General features: G+C 38.0%; 1 long non-coding RNA gene across 1 annotated transcript; it reads left to right on the top strand.

Moving 5' to 3' along the window:
• Window positions 1-9,537: 9,537 nt before the first annotated feature.
• LOC309663508 lies at window positions 9,538-17,952 on the top strand. Its single transcript, XR_014265324.1, has 2 exons — window positions 9,538-10,990; window positions 11,313-17,952. It is a non-coding gene; the product is annotated as an uncharacterized lncRNA (long non-coding RNA).
• The last annotated feature ends 6,257 nt before the right edge of the window (window positions 17,953-24,209 follow it).

Raw genomic sequence — 24,209 nt, 5'->3', positions numbered from 1 at the left:
CAGTGTTTTGAATATTGCATGCCACTCCTTTCTGGCCTGCAAAATTTCTGCTGAAAAGTCTGCTGATAGTCTTGTGGGGGTTCTCTTATATGTAATTAGATGTTTTTTTCTTCCTGCTTTTAAAATTCTCTCTTTAATTTTTGACATTTTAATTATAATGTGTCTTGGTGTGGACCTCTTTGGTTTCATCCTCTTTGGGACTCTGTCCTTCCTGGACCTGGATGTCTCTTTTCTTCCCCATGCTAGGGAAGTTTTCAGCCATCATTTCTTCAAATAAATTTTCTGCCCCATTCTCTTTTCTCCTTCTGGAATCCCTATAATGTGAACGTTAGCACGCTCGATGTTGTTCTAGAGCCCCTTAAGCTATTCTCATTTTTTTTAATTCGTTTTTTCTTTTCGCTGTTCTTTTTCTTTTGCTGATCTGTGCAGTTTTAATCTCAGTTATGGTATTCTTCAAGTCTGAGTGGTTCCCTCTTATATTTTCTAACTCTGTTGAAGTTCTCACTGTGTTCATTCTTTTGAGTTCACTGAGCGTATTTCTGACCATTATTTTTAATTTTTATCAGGTACATTACTTATTTCTGTATCATTAAGGTCTTTTTCTGAGGTCTTGTCTTGTTCTTCCAGTTGGAACATATTTCTCTGTTTCCTCACTCTTCTTGGCTCTCCGTATTTTTTCTATGTATTAGGCAAAACTTCTACTTCTCTTAGTCTTGAAGGAGTAGCCTCGTATAGGTGCTGATTCTTCTCATTCAACCCTGCACTAGCTCTTGGTTGTCTCTTGGGTCTTTGTGGTTGTCTATACTGCCTAATTTATTTCTGATAGGCCTCTGTTGTTCAGGGTGTGCTAATACCTGTCAATGTTCCAAGGGGATCTAGAGGTGTTCCTTGAGCAACAGTTGCAAAAATTAGGGCTCCTGATGAGTGTATAAGCTCTTTTATGGGGAGTCTCCTTGAGCTGTAGGAAGACCAAGGAGGTGCATAAGGGTGGTGTCCCCTGCTTACATTCCCTGTGGGTGCCCCCTAACCTCTACATCTGTGGAAATCCTGAAGCCTGCCCCTCAGGATCAAGCTCCAGGCTAAGTAAATAGGCTTTTCACAAGGAAGACGGGTTGTGTTTCAGTCTGCTGTCTGTGTAGTTTCGTTGGGCGGGTTGGCCCACCTGTGCTAGCAGGTTAGGTGGGGAGTGCAACAATGGCCTCTCCCAGCAGCTCAATCTCTGGGTGGTGTTTCCACCATCCCAGCCCCTCCAGCTGATGCTTTCAGATTTGCAAATATCTCTCTTTCACACAGTCTTAGCACTTTTCAAACTGGTGTTATTTAGCTGGGTCTTGATTCGAGAGAGACCACATATGTGCCATTTAAGAGGGAAGTCTTAGTTTCCTATAGCACTTTGGGACCTTTTCTAAGCCAGACATTTTTGAGGCTGGTCTCTCTGGTATAGATCCTAGGGGCTGGGGTGCCTGATGTGGAGCCCCAACCCCACGCTCCTCCAGGAGAAGCACCTGCCTGGTGAAATCCCTCCTTATTGTGTGCCACCAGGTGTGGGTGGGATTTTTTGGCAAGAGTGCTTCTCTGCCACTCCTACCCATCTTGATGTCCTTTTATCTTTTCTTGTGGAGCAAGTATTCAGTTCTCAGGTTCTATTCAGAAGGAATTGATCCAAATGTAGTTTTGTATTTGTCGTGTTTGTGGGAGGAGGTAAGTTCAGCCTCTTCCTATGCCTCCATCTTGAATCACCTCTGTCAGAGTCTTATGGTTCTACTGAAGTCAGAGGGTTGGGAGCTTTTCTACAGTGTTACACATGGCTGTTTTCTAGTTCTAGTTCGACCTGTATCTTGCAGTTTTCCCCTTGACAGCTGCTACTTTATAGCTACTTATCTATTTCCATGAATACATTACCCTATCTAATTTGTTAATTTTTTTTTCTTTTGACTTTCTGGGAAGTGGAAACCAGATAGGAAGTATATTAGAATTATGGATGAAATAAGGATAAATAAACAATGTGTGAGAGTTTTAATGATTCACCTAGGAGTTAGATACTTAAATTTTCATAGGTAAGACTTATCATTTATCTCATCTTTCTTGATTTCTTTTGAGCCTTCTTTGTGAATTCAGCAATTAAGTGACCTCTGCATAGATGAAGATTGTGTTTTGGAAGGTTTGATGTTTCCTGTGGAAATAAGATGCAGAGAGGGGGACCACATTACACGTTAGCTCTTACTGCCTCCATGAGTTGGGGTAGAAAAAAGAGTCAGTGATGTTCTAAAGGTTTGTGGACCTCATCATAGTCACAAATGTCTCTTCTCTAAATGTGGCAGGAAATAATGTTTTTATTTGATAACAATAAGCCACTATTTTATTTGAAGACGGAGTGTACTACAAATTGTGAACTTAATGTATATCTTTATAAGTCAGCCCTTTTCAAGAATATGCACATCAAAGCAACTAATAAATGAAAACTAAGCAGTTCTAATTTTTTTTCCCAGTCAACTGATATGTATTATGTTTGGCTACTTAGCTGCATACTCTCTTATGAATTAGGGATTGTTGATTATTTGTATAGCTTTCTAAGGCTCTGAGTGTACCTTTCTATACCTGGAAGTTTCTATTAGAATGGTGATATGGGAGAACTGAGGAAAACACTGAACTGTTCTGACTCTGACCTGGCTTAAAGGGTTTGTGACTAACACCCCAGCACTTAAAAGGATTCCTTTGGTCCCAGTGCTCCAGTTTGCCTGCGCAAGCCACTCTGAGAAGGTCAGTGAGCCTAACATCAGGCTTGAAGGTTGGATTAAAGACCCAGGAAGGGCATGCCTCCTGCACAAGCTTTGAAGTCAGTTGGACTTGGGTTTGTTTACCATCTCTTTACTAGTTTAGTTAACCTGTGTGTACAGTTATAAAGTTGGGCTAATACTGTCTGTCTCACATGGGTGTCAAGGTGGATGAAAGCACTGAGCACCTTGTAGGCACTCACAGGGTCACCTTTCATTCCTATGTGAGCCAGATGGATCAGAGACACCTCTAAAAGCAGCTCTTGAAAAGTGGCTTTGGGTAGCACAGCTCGTCTTGGTCCTGAATCATCCTGGCTATTGTCCCCATCCCCAGCTCAGCTGCTGGCTGTCCTACCTTCACTTTACTGACATTAGCCTTAACAACATCCAGGACCTGGCTTGTCTGGCTAATTTCTCACGTCTGACTTCTCTCCCCAGCTGTGAGTGAAGTTTCCCCAGCTATGTAGCCTCTCCTACCCATTCAGGTAAGATTTTGTTCGGCTTTCATCCCCTGAATGCGGGTACTTTGGGTACCAAGACTACTCACCTTCCATACTTAATATATGCCCCTTAGAAAGCACTGGCCAAACTTCTCCTGTCAGCATTGTGTCACAATCCCTTTTGGACACCTCAACCCTTCTGCTGTATGACTTTGGGATAAACTTACTTTACACATCTCTTAAAAAAAAAAAAAAAAGGTTGATTTTTTGCTGCCTTTGGTTTATAACTTGTGAAACTCATATTTTCTTTATTAATACTACAGAATTTTCAAAATCACTCCCCATTGCCTGCTGGCTAAAATAATATTGCCAAAATATTCTTCCATCAGTGAAATATATAGGTCTTTTTCTAAATTTTACTAATGTGGCTACCTTCAAGTTTTTTAATAACTCTTCTTACAGAAGTATTACATAGTTACTGTAGAAAATTTGCAACATACAAAAACACAAGGAAGAAATAATAGCCAAATTCAGGGACCATAAACTGACAAATTGGTTTTTGGCTTTCATAATGTAAAAAAATAGATTGAATGCTATTGAAAGGTCATGTATGCTTCGGGTTTCCACAGTCCCCAGCACTCCTTACTGTCTTACCCTGCTTCCACTTTATTCATTTACTTGGGCCCTGGAAATATTGAGTTAATCCACAGCTCAGAATAACAACTATTAACATTCTTTTCTTCTATGCAAGCACACACACATATAGCTTTTATAACTAAGGATTTAAACCCTGAAAATACTTCCCATATTTTTCCATGTAATTAAATATTCTTAAATGTAATTTCCTGTAGTTGATAGTTCCTATCAACAACATGTAGTATAATTTATCAAATCTGTGCTATTGAATATTTGGGTTATTTCCATTACAGATAAAGCTGTATAAACATCTTTATAATACATTTTGGTCCTGGGGGAAGGGAGAGATTTTCTTTAAAATGTCAAGCCAAGTCAGTATCTACCATTACCATCCCTATAAAATGCAGTGCACATCCTACATATTTAAATTAAGACCTATAGTTATGCTTAAAATATAAAAATTAGAAAATGAGCCTTCGTTGATTGCTATGATTTTCATGAGTTGATGAGGCTTTACATGTAAGGTTCAGAACACTCCAGCTCTTATGGGTTAGAAGCTAATTAGAAAAAGAAGCAGAAAAGGAATTTTTGGCTGTTTGGTAGAGATCTTACGGGTCATCTTGCCAATTAGGAGCTCTTGTGTTAAGATGAGGAAACGGGCCTGGAGACCTTTAGATCACATACCTCGTTGTTGGCTGGGCCCAGATTAAAAGCATGCATTCTTCTATTTCTGCCACGTCACCTTCCAGGGTACATTGCTTCTTTAAGAAATGCAAAGCACTCACTGTTATAGAGCCTATAATCTGACTTCTACTTAAAAGAATTTATTAAGCTGATGTAGAGCATCTAGAAGAGTAGATGGCATCCATCCCCTGCATGCTGTGACCCCCACCCGCCTCTACCTCAGCAGACGTTACTAATCATTACTTCTGTTTTTGAGACCAAAAAGGGTCTTAAAATCTTTCTCAACTCTTACTTCAGGCAGCCACAACCAACTGGTCAAGTTGGTTTATCAGTTTGGATGTATTTACCATCACTAAACTGAGCCATGCTTGAAAAACTTAAGGAATCTTTATATGTGCATTGCTTTCCCCACAGCATACGGGAAGTATAGGACCTATTCCAGTCAATAATTGTGGCTCAGTATAGAAGTGATTCTTAACTGGGAGGCCATGCCCTCCTAGTTGACGGTTGAAGGAGGATAAAAGCTCAAAGACAGGGAGAAAGTGGGAAGGAGGAATATGGTTTGAAAAAGCTCTCTAGGTGATTTTAATGCCTGCACTTCCCACAGTACAAGTTACATCTTTGGTACTATTTATTGTTGGAAATGTATTTGTGATGTGGTCACACCATTTAGAGATTGTATTCTGATTCAGGCACCTATTGCAATGCAAAATGTGCATGTGTGTATTTGACTAGATGTAACTATATTGTGTATGTAATATATCTGATTCCTCAAGATATGCATTTCTAAAGCTAAGGTATGCGGTTTTTGCTATAGAATGTGGTTGATGCATGTGCCTTAAAACCATCATTCTCACTATAATAATCATTTCTTTTTTCTGTGAGTGCTGGAGTTCTGATACCTGGTGGTAAATTCATATTATTTTTCTGGGCTGTGGAAGTAATGATTAATAAGTATCATGTTTACTTTAAAAAGGAATTAATACATTGTGAAAAGTAAATGAAGTGTGAAGCTATTTTTCATTGACTTTTTTTTTTTGCAGATATGACAGAAGCACAAAGGACTGGCAATTGACTTTTTCAGTAAGTATCCTCTTCAAGTGCTATGCAAAGATTCACTAATAATTACACATAGCATTTTATCCTTTTCCATTTGAAAAATATAGATCTGATGTACGTTTTCAAAGGAGGTTGAACAAGAGTCTGATACTGATTCCCTCACTACTTTGTACATTGATTCATCAAATATTTATCTGGAAACTGCTGGATATCAGGCTTTGTTGCTCACTTGGAGCAATGAAGGTGAATAAGACATGGCCGTAGCCCTCGAGGGGCTTACACTCCAGCAGGAGAGCCAACAAATAGAGGGATGACTGCACAGGTGGTATTGTTTCTGGCAAGGCTGGCGCCTGTCACCTGTGCAGGAAGAACGCCTTGGTGGAGACCTGTACCCTAGTGGGCATTTCTATGTCAGAGCATCAAGAAGGCTTCCTCACACACAGCCATACGTGACTGACTTGGCAGAAGGACCAACCAGCGTTTGCTCTGGATAGACAGGTATGTTTTGAAAAGGTTTCTAGGACTCATTCTTAGGACCAGATGAATTAATATTCACCATAAAACATTTTTTGATTTCCCTTGAATGATATTTCTAAGAATGACATTTTATCAATATGTTATTAGGACGTGTGTATATGTGTAGCTGATTCACTTTGTTATAAAGCAGAAACTAACACACACACACACACAAAATAAATAAAATAAAAAAAAAATATGTTATTAGGTTTTTTTTTTTTTTTTTTTTTTTTTTTTTAAATTTATTTATTTATTTACTTATGGCTGTGTTGGGTCTTCGTTTCTGTGCGAGGGCTTTCTCTAGTTGTGGCGAGCGGGGGCCACTCTTCATTGCGGTGCGCGGGCCTCTCACTATCGCGGCCTCTCTTGTTACGGAGCACAGGCTCCAGACGCGCAGGCTCAGCAATTGTGGCTCATGGGTCTAGTCGCTCCGCGGCATGTGGGATCTTCCCAGACCAGGGCTCGAACCCATGACCCCTGCATTGGCAGGCAGATTCCCAACCACTGCGCCACCAGGGAAGCCCAGGTTTTTTTTTTTTTTAATTAGAAAGTCAAGTCAGAAATAGGAAGTGTAGCTTGCTGAAGCCATGAATAGGAAATGAGGTTTTTGGTTTTTTTTTTGGCTATCAGTGTTTAACTTGCTAAGTTATCACATTTAATCTCAAGATAATTTAAACAGTAGTTAAAGCTATCCAGATTATGTCATCTACCTTTTTTCCAAAAAAATGCATGTTTTTAATATTCATGCTGGTTTTCTATGAATTCAGATGTAGTCATTAAGAAGGGATTTTTTTTTAATGTAAGAAAAAGGCTTTTTATATGGATTGTTGGCGTTTAAAATAATTTCCATTTTGTAGCAAAGTAATTTGTGTACATAGTTTAAAAAGTCAAATACTACTAAAAGATTTAGATGAAAAAGCATCAGTCTTCTGAATCTCTCTCTCAGTCTCTCCCCAGAAACAATCATTTTGCACCCTTTCAGCAGTTTACTTTGGTATTTGCCTTCTCCATTAGTATGTATGTGTGCCCTGCATTCTCTTGATTCATCCATTCTAGACACCTATTGATTTCCTCTTATGGTACATGGTCATCTTGGCAGTCTGAGATTCTGTCTCCTTTCCTCTCCAAATCTTCCTAATAAGTGACTTAAATCTCTCTTCAGGGTTTTCACCGTGATGACTATGGAAATATTCCCTGCTCTTTCAAGTTATTTGCAGTGATTGCATTTCCTTTCTGCAAACCTTTTTGTTTTTCTTGAATTTTTGTTAGTTTTAAAAATTTACGTTCAAATGTTTGAACCTATGTCTACATCTTCCACTACTTCCTGGCATCTTTGAGAAAGGTCTCACAATATAATTTTTCTCCAAGATGAACCTGTTTGGGTAATAGACTGGTTTCAGTGTTTTTCTGGACACTTCCCTCCTAAGCCCTCTGTTTTCCCCTCTCCAGTGTGGACTGCTCACCGGTAATATCTGCTGCATAGCTTTCATCCTGCGACTTCTCTTCTCTCCCAGGTCCTGGGAAACCCCTCTGCTTCTCTTCTCTATTGGAATCCCTGTTTTCTGCTTTACACCGATATTTTGATGGAGGATATCCTCCAGTAGCTTCATGAGAAGCAATACAATCTCTAAATATTTTGTCTGAAAAATGTTTTTATTCTCCCATCACCACTGACATTTGGCTTGGTAAATAATTCTTAGGTGGTAATGGTTTTCCCTCAGAGTGGGGTTTTAAGGGGTGAGTCAACTTCTTCCTCCTTGTCTGTGTTCCCTCTGCAGGCACTGGGGTTTGACCTTCCTCCCATCTACGAAGTCATTTTCATCTACTGTATACTGTTTTCATCCACCATATATTGGGTTCTGCAGTGTGGTTTCCAGGCAGAGAAAGGGGCAAGCAATGGAACAATGCCTTTAACATCTGTACTCATTCTTCTGAAAACCAGAAATTTTTACCTTTTATATATAGTTAATAAAACAGTGCTTTGGACTACTTTGTCATTTGGAAATAACTGGGCATAGTTTGTTTAAAATGGTGTTCTCTGGCCCTCTTTAGAGTAATGTTTGACAAAATAAGGCAGGCTAGTTGGAGCAACTTGCTAACCGAACTTAGTTAAACAGTTCCAAATGAGATTTGGGCCCTTGAATGGTGATTTTAAATGGCTGAATCATTCTTTGCCCAGAAAAGCCCACTGATTCCATCTGTAGTATTCTGTATACAAACTATCATGATATTCATGGTTAATCTTTTTAGCAGCAAGCCTTCGCACCTAATGTTTCCTGACCAGGCATGTTTTTCTTTAGGTAGTACTATTGAGATTTATAAATCTTAGAGCCTAAAAGTAAAGGCAGTATTCACAGGAGATCTGCTGAAATGAAATGAAAGTCATCTGGATGTAGGGGAGGTGATGGGGATTTTAAAAGGGCATAAGAAGAGAATGCTATCAGGTAATGATGACACAAAAAGATAAGGCCAATTGATGATGACCAATTGGACATTTTGGAGGGTGGACTACCAAGTAGAAAGTCTATCAATCTCCTAGAACTATGGTTGAGGAAAGAGGAAGAAAGAATGAACAAAATGAAGCATACATAATAATTGCTTTAATAAATACACAAATTACACTATAATTTCTTAAGAATTGGCAGATAAGCTACACCTCTTCATTCAAAGGTAAGCTTGTGGTTTTGTGGCTTTTCATATGTTAGAAAATATAGTCATTCTTTTTTTTTTTTTTTTAAATTATTTATTTATTTATTTATGGCTGTGTTGGGTCTTCGTTTCTGTGCGAGGGCTTTCTCTAGCTGCGGCAAGTGGGGGCCACTCTTCATCGCGGTGCGCGGGCCTCTCACTATCGCGGCCTCTCTTGTTGCGGAGCACAGGCTCCAGACGCGCAGGCTCAGCAATTGTGGCTCACAGGCCTAGTTGCTCCGCGGCATGTGGGATCTTCCCGGATCAGGGCTCGAACCCGTGTCCCCTGCATTGGCAGGCAGATTCTCAACCACTGCGCCACCAGGGAAGCCCGAAAATATAGTCATTCAATTCTCAATATATCTGTATATTGTGGGAGTTTAGGGCAATAAACCTCTTACCCTGCTCTGCGTGGTAAATAATCCATAGAAATATCATATTCAGGTGGTTATCTCTGGAGAATATCTTAATATTATATAATAATTTTTGAAGGAAAGGAATCCATAGAACAAAAAAAAAAAATTCAGAGTTCAACATGTCCTTGATGGGATCATCCCGAGTAATACTGTCAACTTGTGTTGAGTTTCAGGAAATTGTGAATTAGAATCTCGATCCTGAGCCATTTTCTTCTCTTGTTTTGAACCTGTTCCAAAATTTTGTTCCATTATAAATCATTTCCATTTGTAGGTGATCTAAGGATCACTAAATATAGCATGTTGCTTCAGTTGTCTCGTTTAAAATGTTACATCAGGGCTTCCCTGGTGGCGCAGTGGTTGAGAATCTGCCTGCCAATGCAGGGGACACGGGTTCGAGCCCTGGTCTGGGAAGATCCCACGTGCCACGGAGCGACTGGGCCCGTGAGCCACAATTACTGAGCCTGCGCGTCTGGAGCCTGTGATCCGCAACGAGAGGCCGCGATGGTGAGAGGCCCGCGCACCGCGATGAAGAGTGGTCCCCACTTGCCGCAACTAGAGAAAGCCCTCGCACAGAAATGAAGACTCAACACAGTCATAAATAAATAAATAAATAAATAAAAGAACGTGAATTTCTTTAAAAAAGAAAAAAAGCAACCTGCGCTATTCATTAAAAAAATAAAAAAATAAAAAAAAATAAAATGTTACATCACATATAAACTAAAAGGCTACAGAATTGGACCTAAGGGGTTTTTTTTCCCCCCATTTTTCTCCACTTTATATTTGAGTGTTTTCTTATTGCCAGTTTTACCACCAGATATTTTTAATACATTCTTCCTTAATAGAAAGGTCTCTGCCTCTACCTCTGCCCTACATCTACATCTTGAACAGGAGACTGATTGCATTGTCTTTGGTTTCCTTTTTTTTTTTTGGCTTCAGCTAGACTTCCATTCCCCCCATATCACCATTCTCCTGCTTTCTCTGTATTTTTACTTCTCATTGACTGTTCAATGGCATTCAGTCTCAAAAAGTTTGTTTCCATGCTCCCCAGTGATTTTCTAGCTTTGTCATCCAAGAGGAAACAAGGTTCCACAGGATTCTTGGAATTGTCTACTTTTATAAAGCCATCAGAGGTTCACCCACTTCAGTAAATAAAACACTACTTTTTTTTTTTTTTTTTGCCTTATGAATTATTAGCTTTTTTTCTTTCTCTCTTTTTTTCTCTCCAGAATTTGGGTTTTACTTCAACATTGACTCAGTGTAGCTATCAGAAAATTACCAAAACTTTTATTTCCAGTTACTGGTGAAAGTCAATGGTCTTTTGGCTCTTACGAAGGAAACCATGACCTAATTTGTATAAGCTCCTTAAAAGTCAGGACTATATAGTAATCAAAGCAGTGAATGCCCTCTTATTGCATGCCTACCATGATTAGACATCATTTTCATTGGTTTACAAGTGTTAAATAATTCTTGTAACAGCTTTCATTTCCTTGGTACAATTTTTGTCCCATTTTAAAGATAAGCAAACAGGCTTTGAAAGTTTAAAAGTACTTTGGCCAAAGCCTTACAGATAGCTTTAGTCCTGCTGAGACTTGAATCCAGATAATCTCACTCAAGGGCATGAACTATTTACTACCTCAGCCCTCCACAACATCTTGGAACGCACATGTGGCTCCAGAAGAGTTTTTAGTGCAAAGAATCAGTCCCTAAGCTCACTGAAGCAACAACTCTAAAGAGGATGAACTCGGAAAAGCAGTGTGAAAGAGAACGTAGTATAGTGGTTAATAATGGACTAACTTTAAGGAGTTTTTTGTTTTTTTTTTAAAATTTATTTATTTATTTATTTTTGGCTGTGTTGGGTCTTCGTTTCTGTGCGAGGGCTTTTTCTAGTTGTGGCAAGCGGGGACCACTCTTCATCGCAGTGCGCGGGCCTCTCACTATCGTGGCCTCTCTTGTTGCGGAGCACAGGCTCCAGACGCGCAGGCTCAGTAATTGTGGCTCACGGGCCCAGTTGCTCCGTGGCATGTGGGATCTTCCCAGAGCAGGGCTCGAACCCGTGTCCCCTGCATTGGCAGGCAGATTCTCAACCACTGCGCCACCAGGGAAGCCCTGGACTAACTTTAAATTATAAAGTTAACTTAAATGATTCGTGTCTGACACTCAGTTTCATCATCTGTAAAACGGGGACAAAAATGTCTTGAAGGGTCATGAAGCTTAAATTAATACATATAAAGTGCTTGGCATGAATAGGGTAATAATTATACATGGAATCTGTCTTAGGAATAGATCAGTCACATGGATCTGAAAGGCAGCGGTCTAAATGAGGTAGGGAATTATTTTTATCTTATGTAACAAAAAAATCTAGAGGCAAGTGGTCCAAGGCTGGTACAGTGGGTCCCATTCTCCACCTTACAGCATTATTAAAGGTGTTCACTATAGCTTTGGCCATCTCATCTGCATTTTAGACTGGAAGGAGAGAGCCGGAGAGCTACCAGCTCTGTCAACCACACCTAAAATCTGCTTCTTCTGTCTCATTGATCAGAAAGTCACATGATAACCCTATCTGCAAAGTGTTGACCCTTAACAACAACAAAAGAAAATGGAACTGTTAGCAACGAAGCAGGAGCTAGCCAACATAGGTATGTGAGTGTGCATGTGTATTTATACATGGAGCTTACATGTGTGTGTTATGTACCAGAAGCCATAGCAGAAAGAACAAACTACCACAAAACTAGGGAAGAATTGGAGCAGTAGCAGCTATAGCCAGCAGCAAACGTAAGGAGCAACACCTCATAGAAGCCGGGGGAAATAAGTTAGAGAGGGAATGAAAGGATGTTCCTGCTACAAACATTAAAATATTAAGACAGAAAAAAATGAGCTTGACCCTTGCAAAAGAATGGTGTGCAGATGCCATTTTATATATATATAAAGGTCACATTCACGTCTTAAGAAGTTACCTTAGTTGGTTAGGCAGAGTTATCACAAAGCCTCTGTATTGGGCTTGAACTCCACAGAGATTAATTACCTGCCCCCTTATCGTCTGTCCTTGGCCAACCTTCTCATAAATGAGTGTAGTTCAGACAGTAATGAATGTAGATTTTTTTCAACCTATCTTCTCTCGCATGGGGAAAGCAAACCCAAACCACAAAACATCCACTCAGTAGATAATGAACTGAAAGCATCATCTTTGCTCTAAAGGACAAGAGGTGGTCTGTGGTGATAGAAGGCACGTGGTTGGCTTGGGACTTTGCGGCCATCAGAAGGGGCCCATTTGTCATCAGCCCACTGCACACTGTATTCTTTTCTAGAGTGACATTTTCACATTGGAGGTCTCCTTACCAACATGGTCCAGTGGATTGACATTTGCCCTGCAAATGGTTGATTTCATTAGCCTTATTGATCTGTAATGAAAAATACTTTCAATGCTGAGGCTCCATTGCTCAAAACAATTATATAATCAAAGGTTAATTTAACCGTGGATACATGATCAGATTATATTTAGATGACATTTTGGTGTCTTTTCGTTTGACGAGGCTTAAGTTCATCTGAGGGTAAATGCAGATACAGTTATGCCAAACACATTTCTGAGGTTGATTTAAAACAAGGAAATTGTAACTATAAAACAGGGTAATAATTTTAATGATACTGAGTTTCACTCAAATAATTCAATTGGCAATATTTAATAGCTAAGATGATAAACAACAGGTACATACATTTCTTTAGCCATATATGTAATGGGTTAAATAAAGGAATCTTCAAGAGTGCCAATGCAAGATGGATGGAACAGATAGAAATATAACCCATGAAGAATAATGCCCAGGTTCACTGTTAATAGTGAATTTCTTATATAGAAATGCTGGGAAACAGCCTGGCTGAAAAAGATAACTATGATTTTTTCCCCCTATGTGCTTTAAAATATAAGGTAATGTGATTTTAATATGCCTGCATTTGAGAGAGGACAGTGACCTCTATACATTTCTTTCGCCTCTAGTCCGATAAAATTCATTTTTACCCTTTCAGAAGACAGGCTATTTCAGAGAAGATTCTTGCTTGTTAGGCAAAATGTACCAGTAACAAAAGAATGCAGAAAAGAGGGAAAATTTGTCCCATCTAGTGAAAAAGAAACATTTAAAAAATTGGAGATATATTTAAGTGCTGGGCTGTCTTGGGATCTTACCAGAAAATCCAGAACTGAGCCTTTAGTGTTTAAGAGTCGTCATCGCCCTTGGAGGAAGATAGGCGTATTTGTGTCCTGCAGTTATGAGTCAAGCCCATTTCATTGTGGCATTGATGGAGTTTGCTGGCTTCAGCTGCTCGGTGTTTGCCGTTATAAAGATAAGAGCTGATGCAATCACACAGAATCTCCTGTTATTTATGTCGATGTACTCTCTCTGGCTTGAAGGATTCTGCTTTACCTAATTTCAAATCACTGCTAGGCATGATTGGGCCAGGACAGTGTTTCTCAATTTCTTGGAGCTTTGCTACATATTTCTGCCACACAAAAGTCAAGGATTTATGAAATTAAATCACCATCTCCTAATAATAAGATCTGCAACTGCCACTCTTACATCAGAGCGCACTCTCACATCCAGAAATTAAGATGTCAAGAATTTCTGCCTCTATCAGGACAAATTCAAGTATTTCTGAAACAGGGTTCAAATATAACATTTTGCCAAATATTTGTATTTATTTTATATATTAAGAACATAGCACTGAAACCATTTTTTTTTTTTAACAAAGAAAGTTTCTTTTGGCTTGTATATCATTGCCAACAATGGTGACTCTGAAATCAGAATTTAGCCAGCTATATTTTTGATTTATGAGTACAGAATAGCATGCATTTTGTTCTTCTGTAGCAAGATTGCTTCCTCAGAAGGGGTGGTAGTAAAAAATTTATGTTTTCTGAGTAAGCTAAGCAGACGTGAATCAGAAGACACACGGGGAGGAAATATATGTTCTGCTGAGGCACTGTTTTTGCAAAGGCTCTTCTTGACAATAACCACACGTTATGTCCCCGTCCTTTACAATATTCTGTAATTTCTAATACAACATAAAATAAATGTACACTTTCCTTTTTAAGTCAACAGTTGTAGGTTCTGCTATCAATCCCTCAAATTATAGTATATTGTGTGGTTGGAAACAGCATGATACAGTAGCAAGTGCATTAAACCGGGCATGTCCTGGATTCAGTCCCCACTGTGCCATTTACTAACTGTCAACTCGGACAAGGCTTTTCACAGTCTCTTTTTTTTGACCTGTACCACAAGAATAATCATCTTTGGCTATCCCATGGGGTTGCTTTGCACATCAAGTAATAATGTGCGTGTAAATTGTTAGGTCCTTTATAGATATAAGAAATTATAATTTAAGAGTCTTTTAACACCATACTAGCCTTTCTAAATTCAGGGTTTATTCTATCAAGGGAAGAAATTTGCTGATAGATGTACTTGATCCAGGCAGGCAAAGTTATTGGCTGTCAGGAGAAATAGGAAGAGTTTTTGACATCAAACAGGTATGATATTTTAGAGATGGATAACACCTCCAGATGCTCTCTAGTTTCAAGATATAGGATTGCAATAATTGTAATATTATTGTCAGAATATTAGCCACCTATCTAAATTTGAAATATTTTATAGATGTCATGTAATTAAAGGTAAATAAAATCAATGATATTTTCAAATAAATGGTTTACACTCTATCAAAATCACAGATACATTATTTGTTACCGAGATACAATTATCATGCAGTTCTGATAATAATTCAATTCAGATTATTTATTATCCTTCCTTCATATTTAAGGTAGTAAGTTATTTCTTGGAAAAGGTTAATTACATTCTTAAATGAGGAGATATTCTCAAATAAAAATGTTTTATTCCTAATCCTCTTTTTTTTTTAAACTTACAGAATAGAAAGTATATCTTCTTGAGCTATTCTTCATAGTTACATACTCTCACTGGGATCAAATAATCATAAATTGCAGCCAAGATTAATGTTTACATTGGATTCTCAGTCACGCATATATTCAACATCACCTTCAAGAATTAAAAAGGGGAACTTTAGTGGCATAGACTATTGAAATCGCAAAGTAATCACATGAGAGGTATCTTAAAAAATGCATGTATTTTTGTTCTTTACAGTGTAGTAAAAATATGTGAATTTGAAATTTGGCTTTGAACTTAAAAACTTGCAAAACTCTACGTGACAGTACAGGAAATATGTTCTCAAAAGTAATCAGAAACCAAAGGTCAATTCAATATGACCAACAGAGAGATTACTAAACGTTATTTTCTTTTTTTCCTTCCATTTTTTTTTTTTTTTTTGGTTTTTTTTTTGAAGGAAAGCATTCCATCTGTTAATGTCATTCTCCTTTAAATGCTCAAAATAATTTCCAAAAGAATGTCTTTTATTGAGATTTTTATGCTGCTTATCAAAAACTTTTCATTCTTTACACCCCATTTAGTCTTTTTTTTTTTAACATCTTTATTGGAGTATAACTGCTTTACAATGGTGTGTTAGTTTCTGCTTTATAACAAAGTGAATCAGTTATACATATACATATATCCCCATATCTCTTCCCTCTTGCATTTCCGTCCCTCCCACCCTCCCGATCCCACCCCTCCCATTTCATTTTGACATTATAAATGTATATCTCTTGAAAAGCATCGTATCTTAAATAAATATTTACAAAATGACCAGCTATACTACTGCTCAAGACAGTATGGACTTAAAGATAAGACATAGTTTTTGATTCATGAGGAGAAATTGTCTTTTCCTGATGATTTAACAAGTTTAAGAATCATTATTTTAAAGAGACAACAAATATTTTAAGTCTAAGTCAGATGAAAACAAATTGTATATTTTATCATCAGTCTAACATGGGAGGGTGTGTGTGTCAGTTATATATTACTGTATAACAAGACTTAGTGGCTTAAAAGTTATATTTCATGAACCTCTGGCTTGATTGGACTCACCTGGATGGTTCTGTTCTACCTGGTGTCAGCTGGGACTGCAGACATCTGTAGCTTTGACTGGGTTGGGCCATTCAGTATGGGTCAAGTGAATCAACTTCTCTGCGGTACACACAGACCGGCAATCAACTACCCTATTGTCTGCTCCCTCTCCCCTCCTGTCCTTTGTCTTACCTGTTCTTGGTCTTAAGTTGGAGACTTGATTATCTCTCTACTGCCCTGAATCCTACTTTGTTTGAACTCTAGACTACAGCTTCCACAATTTTATCTCATTTGTCAGCACGCTTCCATCTGCTTTTTCTCTTCTAGAAATATGTTGAAACAGCCCATCTGCTGAAGGCCTCCATCTAGTCTTAGAGGACTTTTATCCTTTACTATCTTTTGAATGGGGTTCAATAAAGAGAGGAGACAAAGTCAAACCACAGTCTAGAACAGCTGATCAATTGATGCTCTGCAGTGTCAAAGTGATTCAAAGGGATGTTTTTCATCTCTTCCCAGGCTCAGCCATGAATTGATTTCTGACTCCTCTAAATTATGTTGATAATCAGGTTTGTAACGTGATGCTCCAAGATCCTTTCTACTCTTTAGATGCTCTCTCACTGGTAAGAGTTGCAGATAGCATCTTGGTGTCTGCTTTTGGTCTGACCTATGTGCACTATATCTGCCCCACATCTCCTCGTTTCTGACATAGCTACACAATTTTTTTCCTCTTTTGATTATTTGAGTAGAAATTGGTGTGGTGTGGAGTTAAATGCCCACCTCAGTTGCCATTTGACTTGGAAGTCCTTTCCAACCCCTTAATTTACAGATAAGGACATTAAGGTCCATTAAAGTATGTTAAGATAGTAACAGCTATTTAGTAACAAGGGTGGACTTACATACACCCTAGATCGTCTGACTCCTTCCCCAATGCTCTTTATACTACATCACTGCTACTAACTGGTTCCTGGGGCATGCATTATTCAGGGTCACTAATATCATGAATCATAGGTATCAATCATTTATTCTACCTTTCTGTCCTACATTCTGACTGTTGAATTGTTCTTATGTATGTTGAGCTAAAATTTGTAGCCCAGTTGCTAGTACCAGCTGGTGCTGGCTTTTTCTTAAGGTCACAAGAATAAGTTGTGTTTTGTTTTGTTTTTTTTTCCCATGTAGTGATTCTTCATTAATAGATTTGACCTCTTTCTTCTATCTTTTGACCCTGAGTCTTTCTCTTTTCCTGGTTAAACAATCTTTGTTCTTTTAGCAGATTTCCTTTTAAGCTTTTAATTGTCGTAAAATGCACATAGCATAAAATTTACCATCTTAACTATTTTTAAATCAACTGTTCCATAGTATTAAGTACATTCACATTGTTGTGCAACCAATCTCCAGAGCTCTTTTTCATCTTACAAAACTGAAACTCTATACCCATTAAAAATGACAGCTCCAGAGTTCCTTGTGGCCTAGTGGTTAGGATTCTGGGCTTTCACTGTGTGGCCCGTGTTCAATCCCTAGTCGGGGAACTCAGATCCCACAAGCCGTGCAGCGTGTGCAAAAAATAAAATAAAATAAAATGGCCACTCCACATGCCACCTTCCCCTGAGTCCCTGTCGCAGTGAATTTGACTCCTCTAAGACCCTCATAGAAGTGGAATCATAAAATTTTTGTGACTGGCTTATCTTACCTAGCATGTCCTCAAGACAGTTCTTTTATACAGGATTTCAAACCCATCCCAGTCACTTTTCTTTTAATTTTCTCTTCTTTTTCCACATCCCATTCAAGAAGGTGAGGTTCAAATAGCACATATTAATCTAGGCATAGTCTGTGAGGCAGGGAACCCGTTCTGAATATTACATTTCTAATAAAGAATGTGTGAGAGTTTTTGATTGCCTCCTGCTACTGTTGACTCATATTGAGCTTTACTATCAACTCAGACTCCTAAATACTTTAAGCCACTTCTTCCCTGCTGCTCCTCCCTCACCATCATGTCACACCAGGCACAAGGAACATTAGAAATTGCATATGAAGGTCATAATGAGATTTTGAAAATCTGCATAGGATCTGCATGATGATGAATTTTCTTATGCTGTTTCTTTTATAATAACATTTCATGTTTTCATTAAACTCTGGTCCATAGGTAGAATGAAGGCTGTGACCTTGGGAAATAGAAAATAATAAAAATTATTAATATACATTGACCCTGTTCTCCAAATGCATGTTCTATAATGATCCAGAATTACTGTCTTTTTTTTTCCCTCTGAAGACACAACATATGAAATTGAATTTTTTCTTTACAGACACTTCAGTTTGCATTTAACAGGTTAACAGTTCTTCAAAACGATGTCAAGCCACACTTACGCAACTGTGATAAAAATGGATTGTGAACCCAGATATAGGTCGTTTGTTACTAACAAGAGTACCAAAGTTTATAAATGAGTTAGTTACCTTTTGTTAAAAATTAAGATAGACCCAAGATTCTCTCTCCTGCGTGCTTTCTGATATGGGAGGAAAGGAGTGGAGTTATAATCATTAGCTAAGTGAGAAATGTTTGCATTTCACAGCCTGTCCTTGAAATGCAACTGCTGCTTATGTACTGATAATATGTGAGAGATTATGAATCATTTAAATCCTAATAAGTTGCAATTATTATTATTATTATTTAGTTTTAACAGTAAGGAAGACCGTAAGGATAAAGAAAGTATGAATAAAAATGTGAATTATAACTCTGCATTACATCCAGAGGTCCCAGCTATTTCTTTCTTTGTGTCAGCAAAATCTGTGTAACCAAGGGAATGGAACTTGTGAACATTGGCCAGTACATATGTTAAAGCTGAAAAAAAAAGTGTTGAGAACCACTAATGTAGGCAATTAGGATAAAACACATACATGTATATTCTATATTTATATATAGGATATACATCTATATGTATAACTGAATCACTTTGCTGTATACTCGAAACTAACACAACATTGTAAATTAGCTATACTTTAAAAAACATATCTGGGGACACGACTATAATTTTTACATTATAAAAACTTATACATGTATAAGTCTATATTTTATGAGACACCTGAAGCATTGGTATTTAGGCAAGCAGTTACCTGGTACTGGTGAAATTCCCTAAGAATGTAATTTACTAGCCCCTGCTAGGGTAGAACTTTTGTAAAGTAGTCCTTAAAATGGATTTCAGAGACTCTGGGAGGGCTCACACCAAGGAGTACTTCCCAGAACTTCTGCTGCAGTGTCCTTGTTCCCATGGTGAGCCACAGGGGCTGCCCCTTGCCTCTGTAGGAACCCCTCCAACACCAGCAGCCGTGTGGCTGACAGGGCCTTCGTGCTCCAGCCAGGTGTCAGGCCTGTGCCTCTGAGGTGGGAGAGCTGAGTTCAGGACACTGGTCCACCAGAGACCTCCCAGCTCCACATAATATCAAACAGTAAAAGCTCTCCCAGAGATCTCCATCTCAAGGCTAAGACCCAGCTCCACTCAACGACCAGCAAGCTATAGTCCTGGACACCCTATGCCAAACAACTAGCAAGACAGGAACACAACCCCACCCATTAGCAGAGAGGCTGCCTAAAATCATAGTAAGGTCACAGACACCCCAAAACACACCACCGGACACTGTCCTGCCCACAAGAAAGACAAGATGCAGCCTCATCCACCAGAACACAGGCACCAGTCCCTTCCACCAGGAAGCGTACACAACACACTGAACCAACCTTAGCCACTGGGGGCAGACACCAAACACAACAGGAACTACGAACCTGCAGCCTGAGAAAAGGAGACCCCAAACACAGCAAATTAAGCAAAATGAGAAGACAGAGAAACACAGCAGATGAAGGAGCAAGGTAAAAACCCACCAGACCAAACAAATGAAAAGGAAATAGGCAGTCTACCTGAAAAAGACTTCAGAGTAATGATAATAAAGATGATCCAAAATCTTGGAAATAGAATGGAGAAAATACAAGAAACATTTAACAAGGACTTAGAAGAACTAAAGAGCAAACAAACAATGATGAACAACACAGTAAATAAAATTAAAAATTCTCTAGAAGGAATCAATAGAAGAATAACTGAGGCAGAAGAACGGATAAGTGACCGGGAAGATAAAATAGTGGAATAAGTACTACAGAGCAGAATAAAGAAAAAAGAATGAAAAGAATTGAGGACAGTCCCAGAGACCTCTGGGACAACATTAAACGCACCAACATTCGAATTATAAGGGTCCCAGAAGAAGAAGAGAAAAAGAAAGGGACTGAGAAAATATTTGAAGGGATTATAGTGGAAAACTTCCCTAATATGGGAAAGGAAATAGTCAATCAAGTCCAAGAAACACAGAGAGTCCAATACAGGATAAATCCAAGGAGAAACATGCCAAGATACATATTAATCATACTATCAAAAATTAAATACAAAGAAAGAATATTAAAAGCAGCAAGGGAAAAACAACAAATAAAATACAAGGGAATCCCCATAAGGTTAACAGCTGATCTTTCAGCAGAAACTCTGCAAGCCAGAAGGGAGTGGCAGGACATATTTTAAGTGATGAAAGGGAAAAACCTACAACCAAGATTACTCTACCCAGCAAGGATCTCATTCAGATTTGATGGAGAAATTAAAACCTTTACAGACAAGCAAAAGCTAAGAGAATTCAGCACCAACAAACCAGCTTCACAACAAATGCTAAAGGAACTTCTCTAGGCAGGATACACAAGAGAAGGAAAAGACCTACAATAACAAACACAAAACAATTAAGAAAATAGTAATAGGAACACATATCGATAACTACCTTAAATGTAAATGAATTAAATGCTCCAACCAAGAGACAGACTAGCTGAATGGATACAAAAACAAGACCTGTATATATGCTGTCTACAAGAGAACCACTTCAGACCTAATGACACATACAGATTGAAAATGAGGAGATGGAAAAAGATATTCCATGCAAATGGAAATCAAAAGAAAGCTGGAGTAGCAATTCTCCTATCAGACAAAATAGACTTTAAAATAAAGACTATTACAAGAGACAAAGAAGGACACTACATAATGCTCAGAGATCAATCCAAGAAGAAATATAACAATTGTAAATATTTATGCACCCAACATAGGAGCAACTCAATACATAAGGCAAATGCTAATAGCTATAAAAGGGGAAATTGACAGTAACACAATCATAGGAGGGGACTTTAACACCCCCTTTCAGCAATGGACAGATCATCCAAAATGAAAAGAAATAAACACAAACTTTGAATGATACATTAAAAAAGATGGATTTAATTTATATTTATAGGACATTCCATCCAAAGAAACCAGAATACACTTTCTTCTCAAGTGTTCCTGGATCATTCTGCAGGATAGATCATATCTTGGGTCACAAATCAAGCCTTGGGAAATTTAAGAAAATTGAAATAATATCAAGTATCTTTTCTGACAATAATGCTATGAGACTAGATATCAATTACAGGAAAAAAATCTGTAAAAAATACAAATACATGGACACTAAGCGATACACTACTAAATAACCAAGAGATCACTGAAGAAATCAAAGAGGAAATCTAAAAATACCTAGAAACAAATGACAATGAAAACACGACGAACCAAAACCTATGGAATGCAGCAAAAGCAGTTCTAAGTGGGAACTTCATAGCATTACAATCCTACCTCAAGAAACAACAAACATCTCAAATAGACAATCTAACCTTACACCTAAAGCAGTTAGAGAAAGAAGAAAAAAAACCCCAAAGTTAGCTGAAGGAAAGAAATCATAAAGATCAGATCAGAAATAAATGAAAAAGAAATGAAGGAAACAATAGCAAAGATCAATAAAACTAAAAGCTGGTTCTCTGAGAAGATAAACAAAATTGATAAACCATTAGCGAGACTCATCAAGAAAAAAAGGGAGAAGACTCAAATCAATAGAATTAGAAGTGAAAAAGAGAAGTAACAACTGACACTGCAGAAATACAAAGGATCATGAGAGATTACTACAAGCAACTCTATGCCAATAAAATGGACAACCTGGAAAAAATGGACAAATTCTTAGAAAAGCACAACTTTCCGAGACTGAACCAGGAAGAAATAGAAAATATAAACAGACCAATCACAAGCACTAAAATTGAGGCTGTGATTAAAAATCTTCCAACAAACAAAAGCCCAGGACCAGATGGCTTCTCAGGCGAATTCTATGAAACGTTTAGAGAAGAGTTAACACCTATCCTTCTCAAAGTCTTCCAAAATATAGCAGAGAGAGGAACACTCCCCAACTCATTATATGAGGCCACCATCACCCTGATACCAATACCAGACAAAGATGTCACAAAGAAAGAAAACTACAGGCCAATATCACTGATGAACATCGATGCAAAAATCCTCAACAAAATACTAGCAAACAGAATCCAACAGCACATTAAAAGGATCACACACCATGATCAAGTGGGGTTTATCCCAGGAATGCAAGGATTCTTCAATATATGCAAATCAATCAGTGTGATAAAACATATTAACAAATTGAAGGAGAAAAACCATATGATCATCTCAACAGATGCAGAAAAAGCTTTTGACAAAATTCAACACCCATTTATGATAAAAACGCTCCAGAAAGTAGACATAGAGGGAACTTATCTCAACATAATAAAGGCCATATATGACAAACCCACAGCCAACATCGTTGTCAATGGTGAAAAACTGAAACCATTTCCTCTAAGATCAGGGACAATACAAGGTTGTCCACTCTCACCACTATTATTCAACATAGTTTTGGAATTTTTAGCCTCAGCAATCAGAGAACAAAAGAAATAAAAGTAATCCAAATCAGAAAAGAAGAAGTAAAGCTGTCACTCTTTGCAGATGACATGATACTATACATAGAGAATCCTAAAGATGCCACTAGAAAACTACAAGACCTAATCAATTAATTTGGTAAAGTAGCAGGATACAATATTAATGCACAGAAATCTCTTGCATTCCTATACACTAGTGATGAAAAATCTGAAAGAGAAATTAAGGAAACACTCCCATTTACCGTTGCAACAAAAAGAATAAAATACCTAGGAATAAACCTACCTAAGGAGACAAAAGACCTGTATGCAGAAAACTATGACACTGATGAAAGAAATTAAAGGTGATACAAATAGATGGAGAGATATACCATGTTCTTAGATTGGAAGAATCGACATTGTGAAAATGACTACACTACCCAAAGCAATCTACATTTTCCATGCAATCCCTATCAAACTACCAGTGGCATTTTTCACAGAACTAGAACAAAAAAATTTCACAATTTGTATGGAAACATAAAAGACCCCGAATAGCCAAAGCAATCTTGAGAAAGAAAAATGGAGCTGGAGGAATCAGGCTCCCTGACTTCAGACTATACTACAAAGCTACAGTAATCAAGACAGTATGGTACTGGAACAATAACAGAAATATACATCAGTGGAATAGGATAGAAAGCCCAGAGATAAACCCCCGCACATATGGTCACCTTATCTTTGTTAAAGGAGGCAAGAATATACAATGGAGAAAGGACAGCCCTTTCAAGAAGTGTTGCTGGGAAAACTGGACAGCTACATGTAAAAGAATGAAATTAGAACACTCCCTAACACTGCATACAAAAATAAACTCAAAATGGATTAAAGAACTAAGTGTAAGGCCAGACACTATAAAACTCTTAGAGGGAAACATAGGCAGAACACTCTATGTCTTAAATCACAGCAAGATCCTTTTTGACCCACCTCCTAGAGTAATGGAAATAAAAACAAAAATAAACAAATGGGGCATAATGAATCTTAAAAGCTTTTGCACAGCAAAGGAAACCATAAACAAGACGGAAGGACAGCCCCCAGAATGGGAGAAAATATTTGCAAATGAAGCAACTGACAAAGGATTAATCTCCAGAATTTATAAGCAGCTCATGCAGCTCAATATCAAAAAACAAACATCCCAATCCAAAAATGGGCAGAAGACCTAAATAGACATTTCTCCAAAGAAGATATACAGATTACCAACAAACACGTGAAAGAATGCTCAACATCATTAATCATTA

Source organism: Balaenoptera physalus, assembly GCF_965194825.1.
Source record: "Balaenoptera physalus genome assembly, chromosome: 6".
Lineage (NCBI taxonomy): Eukaryota > Metazoa > Chordata > Mammalia > Artiodactyla > Balaenopteridae > Balaenoptera > Balaenoptera physalus.
Note: the sequence above shows the minus strand (reverse complement) of the source record. Positions and strands in the feature narration are given on the sequence as shown.